Source organism: Xenopus laevis, chromosome 2S, assembly GCF_017654675.1.
Source record: "Xenopus laevis strain J_2021 chromosome 2S, Xenopus_laevis_v10.1, whole genome shotgun sequence".
Lineage (NCBI taxonomy): Eukaryota > Metazoa > Chordata > Amphibia > Anura > Pipidae > Xenopus > Xenopus laevis.
The window spans coordinates 113,270,807-113,281,437 of NC_054374.1; positions in this window are offsets into that span (position 1 = coordinate 113,270,807).

A 10,631-nucleotide genomic window follows, 5' to 3' on the forward strand; every position below is an offset into this window, starting at 1 on the left:
AAATGGATAGTTGTTTTTTAAATGCCCAAGGACTAAGACTAACCTGTTTTTAGTACTCCTCATGTTCCTCTATAGATGAGCCTACTTATTAGAAAGTATATATACATGTATCCTTTAAAACCTAGAAAAAGGTCCCAGAGATTGAAATGCTTGTTGTCAGGCCTGTTTTGTCAGCAAACATTCAAGCACTTGTGGATTTTCTTTTCTTTATTGTGTCTGTTTGAAATCCTGCCAGAAGCAGACTCACACACACCTGGGAGTACCTTTCTGGCACCCGAGGGCATGCTCGCCTTTGCTTCTTTTTCTTTGTAAACGTTGTCCTTTAACTGTGTCAGTGTCAGGCATTAAACTGACAAACAAGTGCTTCCTTTTAAAGAAGAGGCGTGCTAACAGGAGCATGAGTTTGTTTCTCATGTCACCCATCTCAATGGATGAATCAAAGAGTCAAATATTTTTGAAGTCGAAGTTGTCTTTCTGACAGTTGCTTCCCCAGTTGTGATTACAGATAGCTATTTATATTAAAAGTGCCAACATGTTCCACAGCACTGTACATAAGAAGAGTTTACACATCAAACATACAGATCACATACAAAAGAGACAAATGATAACCACTAGTAGAGGTACAGATGGCCCTGCTGAATAGAACAGTTTATGCTGAGCATTTACCCAGATGTGATTATAGTTTAAATAGATGTTCTTTCTCTTGTGCAAATGAGTGACTTAATGCATAGGAATGTCAGCAGCCTGTACAACCCTACAGACAGTCACAGGAGAGCCAGCTCTTCTGTAACACTTTAAACTTGTTGGGGAATTGATGGAAACCATTTAATGACAAGCCTTTGATCAGAACAATTCATTGCCAGTGTTCCCCTCTTTAGGTCTGGAATGGGAGGTTGGATGCAGGCTGGTGGGCAGGATTCCAAAAAGATGTCTCCAACTGGAAAAGATCACTAAATAGCTGATAGTTATCGAGCACTGAGAAACTACCAGTCTGTGTCTGTGGCATTTCTAATTTGGAAGGGTGTGGGTACTACTGACATAACTAATAAGGCATATACCCACAGGGCAGACTGACTGAATTTTCACAAGACCCACAGATGAGTTGCGATTTGCCACATAGATGGCTGCCTACACACCAATATTAAAACTAAAAAAAAATACAGTTACTGGTTCAGGAATGAAATTTTATATTGCAGAGTGAATTATTTGCAGTGTAAACAGGGTACCGTATAAACTCGAGTATAAGCCGTCCCGAGTATAAGCCGAGGTACCTAATTTTACCTACGAAAACTGGGAAAACTTATTGACTCGAGTATAAGCCTAGACACAACTACAGCAACTCCCAGCAACATTCCGCCAAAGTGACCCCCCCAGCGATCAACCGGACTTCTTTGCAAAGTTGATGGTGACAGAGAATTGCCAAAGGGATTACTGTGTGCATTGTCCCACTGTCCCACTACCATGTGCAGAGGGTGCTGTGTGATATTGCAGTCACTGTTATTCTTTCATATAACCAACAGTGGGCGCACTGTTATTCTTTCATATAACCAACAGAGGGCGCTGTGTGATATTGCAGTCTCTCCCCAAGCGAACTGTTGGTATAGGAAAAGTGACTGCAATCTCAGCTACTGCCAGCTGACTCGAGTATAAGCCGAGGTAGACTTTTTCAGCACATTTTGGATGCTGAAAAACTCGGCTTATACTCGAGTATATACGGTAATTTAGAAATCCACCACCAGCAATATGTTTTGCTTCTCCGGATTCTCGTCCCTCTGTGCATGAGATCAACAGATCAGATCATATACCTGTATGTTCAATGCTTATGGCATGCTGGGTATTTTATATCTGTAATGTTATTGGGGGAAATCTTGACAAAACTCCTTATACTGACTGCAGACACTTCCTATTAAAGCCATTAAGGGACTAGAACAAGTATCATACAGAATCTTGTATATCGTCACTGAGTATTTTTTTACCCTTTTGGATTTTTATGCAACATGCTGAATGCCCATGAGTAATATACAAGTCTCCAGCAACAATACTGTATCTCTCTTTAATTAAAAAAAAACAGCAAATCAATTTGACATGCATAGAAGTATTTTCCAGTTTAACCAAAAGGAAAGAGGAAAATTGTTCAGTAGAGATTTGGGACAAACTGTTTATTTGGGTGACATGTAGATTAATGTAACAATATGCATGTAGGGTTTAAAAATATGCAAACATAATCAGGCTAAATTACATGTGGATAAACCCTTATTACCCACCAACCTCTGTGAATTGCAAAATACAGTACATGCACAGGGTGCCAGCCAATCATCAGCCAGGTTTTCAAGAGATAAACTCCTGACCCGTTCATGCATCAGAATGTTCAGGATGATTACATTGAAAATCCACAAAGTTTTTATTCTTACTTTATTTCTATTTTGTATTAATAGATTTTTCATTTGATGTTTATTTTCAATAGTCCGATATGTTAATATCTTTTCCTTTATTCTGTTAACTGACAAGATTTAATATGTCAATTTTTGCTGTTCTTTTTGCTCATGCTGTTTATTTGAATGTGCTAATAAACACAATTGAAAAGAAAGAAAGAAAATGCCATAGAGTAGCAATATGAAGCATCTTGACAAGCAACCACCCACCAAACTGCACGGACAAACAAAAAATACATCATGCATTGGTCAATTTTCCTAAAAAAAAGTCTTCCCACGGTCCTGCAGGTCACTTGGCCCAGCAGCTGCCCCGACTGCACAAGTGGTGTGTTCACTCCTTGGTATCATCTTCAGGTGATAGTGTAGGTGTAGATTTCTCAAGGAGACTGTTGTTAGATACAATAGAAAGTTTGAAGAAAGCTTTTGTTGCCTATTTTGAAATAGGTGAACCTACTCAAGTACAACTATCAGACATGGTGCAACTTGTGCCAACCATAATAGGGGCAAGTATGTGGGTGACCCCTGGGAATTCACATGCATGGCTACTGCCTGAGCAGCACTTGCAAGTGCCTACACAAGAAAGGCATAATGTACAAGGCTCCCTTGCACCAGTAACTACTGCACTTTGTGCCTTTTGCCTGATACACTTATTAAAGGTACCGCAAGCCCAAAGGAGCAGAGCAATGGCACCAAGTGATATGTGTATTACATACTAATGTGTAATTCTGCACTCCCAAATGTGCATGGTGCTTGTATCCAAATCAGTCATCTGTTCTTTTTCATGGAACCTCCATGCTGGGGTTTAGGGGCTGTCCAATGGGGAGCATTTTACAATTAAATGTATATATGCCCGGGAGCTAAATAACATATATTATATGAATTGTTCATTTACAGTAAAGTGATCAAGAGGTTTCTGAACTGAGGGAGTTAGACATAACCAAACTGCTTCATGGATAACAAAACTGGTTGCAAGACGCCCCCACGTTGCAGGGGAAAATTACTCAATTTCTTCTCCTCCATTAGAATAAAGTAACTAGAAAAAAATAGGAGCTTTACTAGAAGAAAAGTATAACTTTTTGTTTGTCTTTCTAATGAGCAGAGACTTGGGGACAAATTTACCTAGGGTCAATATTCGACTGCCGAATTGAAATCCTTCGACTTCGAATATCGAATCGAAGGATTTAGCGCAATTCGTTCGATCGAATGATCGAAGGAATAATCGCTCGATCGAACTATTAAATCCTTCTAATCGAACGAAGGATTATCCTGTGATCAGAAAATTGTTAGGAAGCCTATGGGGACCTTCCCCATAGGCTAACATTGGCCTCGGTAGGTTTTAGGTGGCGAACTAGGGGGGGTCGAAGTTTTTTTTAAAGAGACAGTACTTCGACTATGGAATGGTCGAATAGTCAACCGATTTTTAGTTCGAATCGCTCGATTTAAAGTCGAAGGTCGAAGTAGCCCATTCGAAGGTCGAAGTAGCCAAAAAAAACATTCGAAATTCAAACTATTTTTCCTCTATTCCTTCACTCGAACTAAGTAAATGGGCCCCTTGATGTTCTAAACAGCTCAAACTGTAAATATTCTGAGCACAGACCAATTTACAGCTAATGATTTTTTTTTCCTTGAGAAACCTTCATTTAAAAACATACAATTTCCTTCTTAACCTTCACAAACATTGTGCTTACTGAACTAAAGCCTTCCATTTCTTACAGAATAGAAGCCACTCCTGCTTAGACACTGTGCAGCTAGGGATTTGAGAGCAGTAGACAATTCCAAAGACTGCTCTTTCTATTTAACAATCAGTGCATTAGGCCAAAAAAAGTCTCAAAAATGCGACAGCAATTGAAGAGGCTTGTGGTGTAGGAGCAAGGTCCTTCTTTTACCTGGATGTCTACTGCGATGAATAAGCATTAGCAGCATATTCTTTTGGCCTTTAGTTTCACCTTGATCTTCTCACAGAATGCAAATCAACATTATACCCACATTTCTATAGTATTTATTGCCATGGTCATGATGTGAGGGCCTTTTTGTCAATGTGAATAGTGTAGAAGGGGAAACATATTATTGCAAAGAGGCATTATTGTGCTGGGAATGTATAAACAGCTGAGAAGAATAGAGCGACATGCTCATAATGGAAACTGAAAGCTCTTCATTTTGTCCTTATTGTCTACTGTTCCTTTCTAAACAACCTTCCTTTTTCCAGCTATCAATACAAAGTTTTTTTTGGTAAAATGAAGTGTATTCATGCTGACTGAAAGAGGCTTTTAAAGTCGAGCTGTGCCCACACAAAAGAGAGGCAGCGCAGGAACAAATCAAGTTGAGGAAGCAAAGTTGGTCAGTGTTCATTACTCGCGGCACTTGGAGCCTCCACACTATTCTATAAAGGATCAGATAAACTTCCTTTATGATAAACAACTCAAATAATTTTTCTTAGCTGTCACAGTCTTCTTTTTCATCCCCAGTCTACGCATTTCTCACACTATTTGAAGACAGGCAAAAACAACTGATCTCATCCCTTTGGACTGATAAATGGGCTTTCTTTCAATCCATGGCAGGCTTCAGGAAAAATAGATAATCCTGGATAATGTGGACACAGTTTTCATTTCTTGTCACCCAATTAAACTGCAATTATCCAGAGAGCAAGAGCAGAAAAACGAGAAAGAATAGACAGAGAATGAGGAGCTACGGCTCCCTGGGACTCTTTATTCTGCTCACATTAGCCACGATGTGTTTTATTCTCATAATAAAGTGCCAATCTAGGCACACAGCAAGAGACAGGCCAGCTGCAACCTGTTGCTGCCCAAACGGACATGGGAAATGCCCCTCACCCCCAACATGAATCTTTTATTTCAGCTCAGGAACTCTATCCAAAATGGTTCTATTCCAACCACTGCTAGTTAGTAGCTCAGTAACCAACATCCTAAGAGTTATAGATTTAAATAAGAATATATATATTTGTTATCTTCAGTTAAAATGAACAACGATTATAACATATTTTTAATTTGATGACGTTTTGGCCATTTCCTTGTATCTGGAAACCCATATAATAAGTAATTTTCAAATTAATGTGACATGGGAAATTGAGAATTTCAGCCAAATATCTAAAAATCTAGGGTGACAACGGCATCTTTTAATGTGTCCTTGTCCATCCGCTTTACAAAAACCTTCATTATGATCCAATCGTTGACAAGGGAGTCAAGTGATTAGATGAGTTTGATTTGTGTATGGTCTTGTGTATGCCCAGCTATACTGTATGTATCACTTCCCCAAACTCTTAGTTTTTCCAGGTGGAACAATCTTCTTGATGGGCAACAAATAAAAAAATGTAATTATTACCAGAAAAGCTTTTCTTTTTTTTTTTTTGCAAATGCTCATCACTCAGGTAACCCTTTTGAAAATCATACTATTAATACAGACATCCTGATCCCCATTAATGAATGCCTGAGAAATAATGAACCCTCTTAGAGGACTGTAAACATCATACCATTAATACAGACATCCTGATCCCCATTAATGAATGCCTGAGAAAAGGGCACGTTTGTATGGCAGTTCCTATTCAGGAAGATAAACAGGGTCAACTGCATATCATGGCTCTCTAGAGAACAATGGAATTAAACCTTTTTCATATAAAATAGGACATTTGTTGACAAAAAATAATTGATTTATATGTGGTTGATTAACAATCGCAAACTTTAAGGGGTCTGTTTATTAAGCCTCACATTTTTCTGGTGTAGTTTGTAAGGAAAAACTAATTTTAGAGGAATACAAACTTGCATTTTTCAAGATTTATTATGCTCCAAAGCTGCTAAAAATTTGAAAATACTCCAGCTGAAACCCATCGAAGTCACATAAAATTAATTGCAGATGTCCCCCTTTTACATGATCTTCAAGGGTTTTGGGCTGTTCGACAATTCAAGTTTTTCGGGGCGACAATTCAAAAAAGTTGCAAGATTGTCAGACCAATTTTTTTGAGGCTTTTCCCGCAGGTACAATTTTTATTTGGATTTTTTATATGAAGCCAAATCGTGGTTGGGAGGTAGGTAGAATTTTTATTTTACTATAGTGAGAAAAAGTCAAGTTTTAATAAATGTAAGAAATGTTGTTTTTTAAACTTGTTGATGTTACTGTTCCTTTAACTGGAGCCTCATGATATCACTCCCAATCAGGTAAATATTAACTGACAGAATCAAACTGTTGAGGGATTACAACTCTAGACAACCCTCTGCCATCTTTGCTCCCAGGGAATGCTGCAATTTTTTAAATCTGATAACATTCTGAGAAGGCCTCCACTCAGATAGAGCCAAAAACCTCATATGTAATGTAGATTTTTGTCCGACCTTTAAACTGTTAATTAGATCTGTGTCATTGGTTGAGAGCTAGGAAGAGTCAGAAGAGGATGTCAAATAGTTCAAAACTATATGAAGACCAAATGAAAATATACTATGACTAAGCCATTCTACAACATGTTAAAAGTTACCTAAAGGTCACCCACTCCTTTAAGTATGAATATTCACTCATTTATAATAACTATACCCATTGTATACTGTGTACATTTGTGGTGCTATATAAATAATAATAAATAAATAAATACAATACAACATTTCCTTAAAGCCTATTAGAAATGGACCTCTATTCTGCTGGAGAGAGAAAGCACTCTGTGAGTGCAGTTTGTTAATGATATCGAATTAAAACAAAAAAAACCAAAAGTACTTGGGATAATCAATCTAATGATGGAACATTATTATTAATAAATAAAAGGACCAGAAAAAAAAATCAGGAAAATGTAAAATCAGAGAAATGCATTATATATACATGGGGCCACAGCTAAGTAAGATAATAGGAAATACAGTTAAAACCCGGTTTACCTTTTCCTGGGGACTGGGGCGAAAACTGTAAAATGGGGATACAGGGTTTTCACGTAAAAATGCTGTAAATTACAAAAAAAGATTAAAGTGGGAAACTTTTTAAGGAAACGGTTTTTAAGGAAAATTGGGCAAAATTATGACATAAACTACAGGAAAACATACTTAAAATCTGGGAAAAGGGCCCAATAAAATGCATAGAATATGAAGGGACTGTAAAATAACAAAAAAAAAACTGTAAAATCTGTGAAAATGTGAGCCACATTAAATTGGGTTTTTTTAGGAGTAATAGGAAAAATAAATCACTTGCATTTACGATAACAGTGCCTTGTAAGATTTTGTCAAGCAAAGTCTACCTTGTTATTTAAGAGATTTATATCAATCAATATACCAGGTCCTGCTGTTATGGTTGGAAGTTGAATCAACAGATATATAATAAGGAGAAGTGGATAAGCATAGATTTGGAACATCAACAACCACCAAACCATCTTGGTACCTTCCACAGCAAAGGATTTTTATGATATGCCACCAACTCTTTTATAATATGTTTAACCTAAAAAAAAGTCTTTAAAGTGCTGTCCCAATGGTTGAGTTAGGGTCGGACTGGGCCGGACCAGACCCGCTCCCTACTAGGTATTAGGTAAGCGCATGGGGGGCCAGAGGGGGGGGGTTCGGTTGGGATGGGGGGAAGAAGGGGGCATAGGATGTTTTGTGGCTGGGAGCCCAGGGGTGTTATGGGGCCCCTGAGGCAGCAGGCCCGGTGGGTCCTGGACACCCAAGTGCTAGAATAGGTTAAGTTGAGCCTTTATGTAATTAAAGGGGAAGGAAACCTAGTCGGCGCAAACCCCCCACCCCCCTCCCGTTTGTTGCCCACCCTCCCTCCTCCCCCCTGGCCTACCCGTCCCGCTGGGCAAATGCCCCTAACTTGTTACTTACCCTTCTGCGCAGGTCCAGTCCAGGGAGTTCACCAACGACATCTTCTTCCATGCGATCTTCTTCCTGCTGTGAACGGCGCATGCGCAGTAGGATCATTTCGCCGGTATGGATCTACTGCGCAAGTGCCAAAAGTCACGTACATGCACAGTAGATCGTACCGGCAAAATGATCCTACTGCGCATGCGCCGTTCACAGCAGGAAGAAGATCGCGTGGAAGAAGATGTCATCAGTGAACTCCCTGGACTGGACCTGCGCAGAAGGGTAAGTAACAAGTTAGGGGCATTTGCCCAGCAGGACGGGTAGGCCAGGGGGGAGGAGGGAGGGTGGGCAACAAACGGGAGGGGGGGTGGGGGGTTTGCGCTGACTAGGTTTCCTTCCCCTTTAAGACAGTAAAAAACCCTATTGCACTTATGTGTGGTACGATCCATCTACACATGACTCACACCTTCAATGTATCAAGACTGCACTCACCTGTCACCTACTTAAACTCCCTTACAATGGGGATATATCCTTTAAAATTCCTCAGTTACTCTGATGTATGTGGTCTAACAGAACGTGAATTTGTGCATACAGAATAAGATTTGTATCAGAGTCTATAGATCTGTTAAATATATTCACAAGTGAAAATCTAGTGTTACTGTTAACGCTTTTTTAGAATATCTAGAAATATTGTTTGTTTTTTGCAGCAAAGGTATGGATTTTGATAAAATACCTATTCTTGGCAGATGGAAATGATGCTCAATAGCAGGGAAAATAACAATGGATACAAAGCTTAAGGATGCTTCCGACAAATTGAGTTGATTTAAAAAAAATGTTTCAGTGTTAATGTCCATGTTAAGGAACTGCATTATGGTATGAAGAAATGGTTTGAAGATAGCACAATCTGTTTTCTTAGAATGACCTCCATTTTTCCAGTAAGTAGAAAAAAAACCCTGAGAGCGAAAGATGATTCAAATAGGAATAAAAGTCCCATATCTGGACAAACACGCTATCAAGTGTGTGTAATAATTGCTAGGGTTCAGAATTCTACAGAGATAAATGAAGAAACTTTAAATGTATCTCCGAGATGTGCTATCTCAGACATTGCCACAGGCAGGTTTTATCCAGTGATGAAACACCAAGGCCTTGTGAGATAAAGATGATAGAAAGGGTCCTATCAGGTAGCAGGCTGGGTAATTACAACTTTCTATTCGGCTGTGTAGTGATGCTGCATTGGATAAGTGGAGAATAATGAAGAAAAGGGAGCAGTGATAATGTAGGAGCTAAATGGCAGAAAACAGCCTATCACTGCCCACAAGTCTTGAGCGCCTGGAGGGACTTTCAACTATCTTATTCAGTTTTCAGCTGCAGAAAAAAAATATCTTTGGTTCTTTATTCTTCCCTTCTTAAATTCGTTTCTAAAGGGACACAGAGTTAAGCTGGAAAGAAATGGGGATATGTGAAGATGATATGACCTCTAGAAGAGGCTCTGAAGGTCAGTTTGTTAAAAGTGATTTTTTTTTTCAGTGGGGAATGTCAATATTATTAGCTATGATTATAATCCTTGTACATTTATGTAGTTCTCCAATACGCACAAGTCTGAACTCATATGTATTGGGGATAAAACATTTGGATAAAAATGATGAAATATTGGGTTAAATTGATATATATTATTAATTAAAAGATCTACATTTGTGTTTTTGCTGTTTATAGCTCTGGTGTTACCTGCACATATACTATTACAGATGGAAGGGGTCAAAGCAGATATTTTATAGAGTGATAGGATAATTTCCTATGCTGAGCTAAGGGGTGCCAATGGGTACAAGGTACACAGAGCAAAAAGCCAACTGCTTATGCGCCAACATCAGTGTGAAAGTGCCAAAGTGAAAAAGTGGTCATGGTGCGCCAGCCCTAGACCCTCAGCTAGGATTGGAAATCCATAGAAAGACAAAGAAAGTGACAGGACACTCAAGGAATCCACAATGACTAAGTGTAGCTAAAAAAAGAATCTATATATATTACACCATGTTTTAATCGTAGGGTTGGACTTTTCCATTGGGAAACCAAAAGACATCCTAGTGGACCCTGGTACAGGTGATGAACCTATCCACGCTGCTGAGCTTGTCAGCAGCCGGAGAGTGTGAGGATGGGGGTCCCTTGAGGTTTTCAGGGGCTCAAGTCCAGTGCCGGACTGGGACACCAGGGGCCCACCAAAAACCATTAGACCAGGGACCCACCCAAAAACCTTTAGACCAGGGGCCCACTCTAAGTATTATTTTCTTCCTTTCCTAACTCAACCTCTATTCCCCTATTCTCTTTTCTTTACATACTATAACCTATTATTCCATCTGTTTAGCCTCTTTGTTTTCATAGAAATAGGGAATAGCCATGAAATAAGCCAACTGTTTAGAAGAAGGAG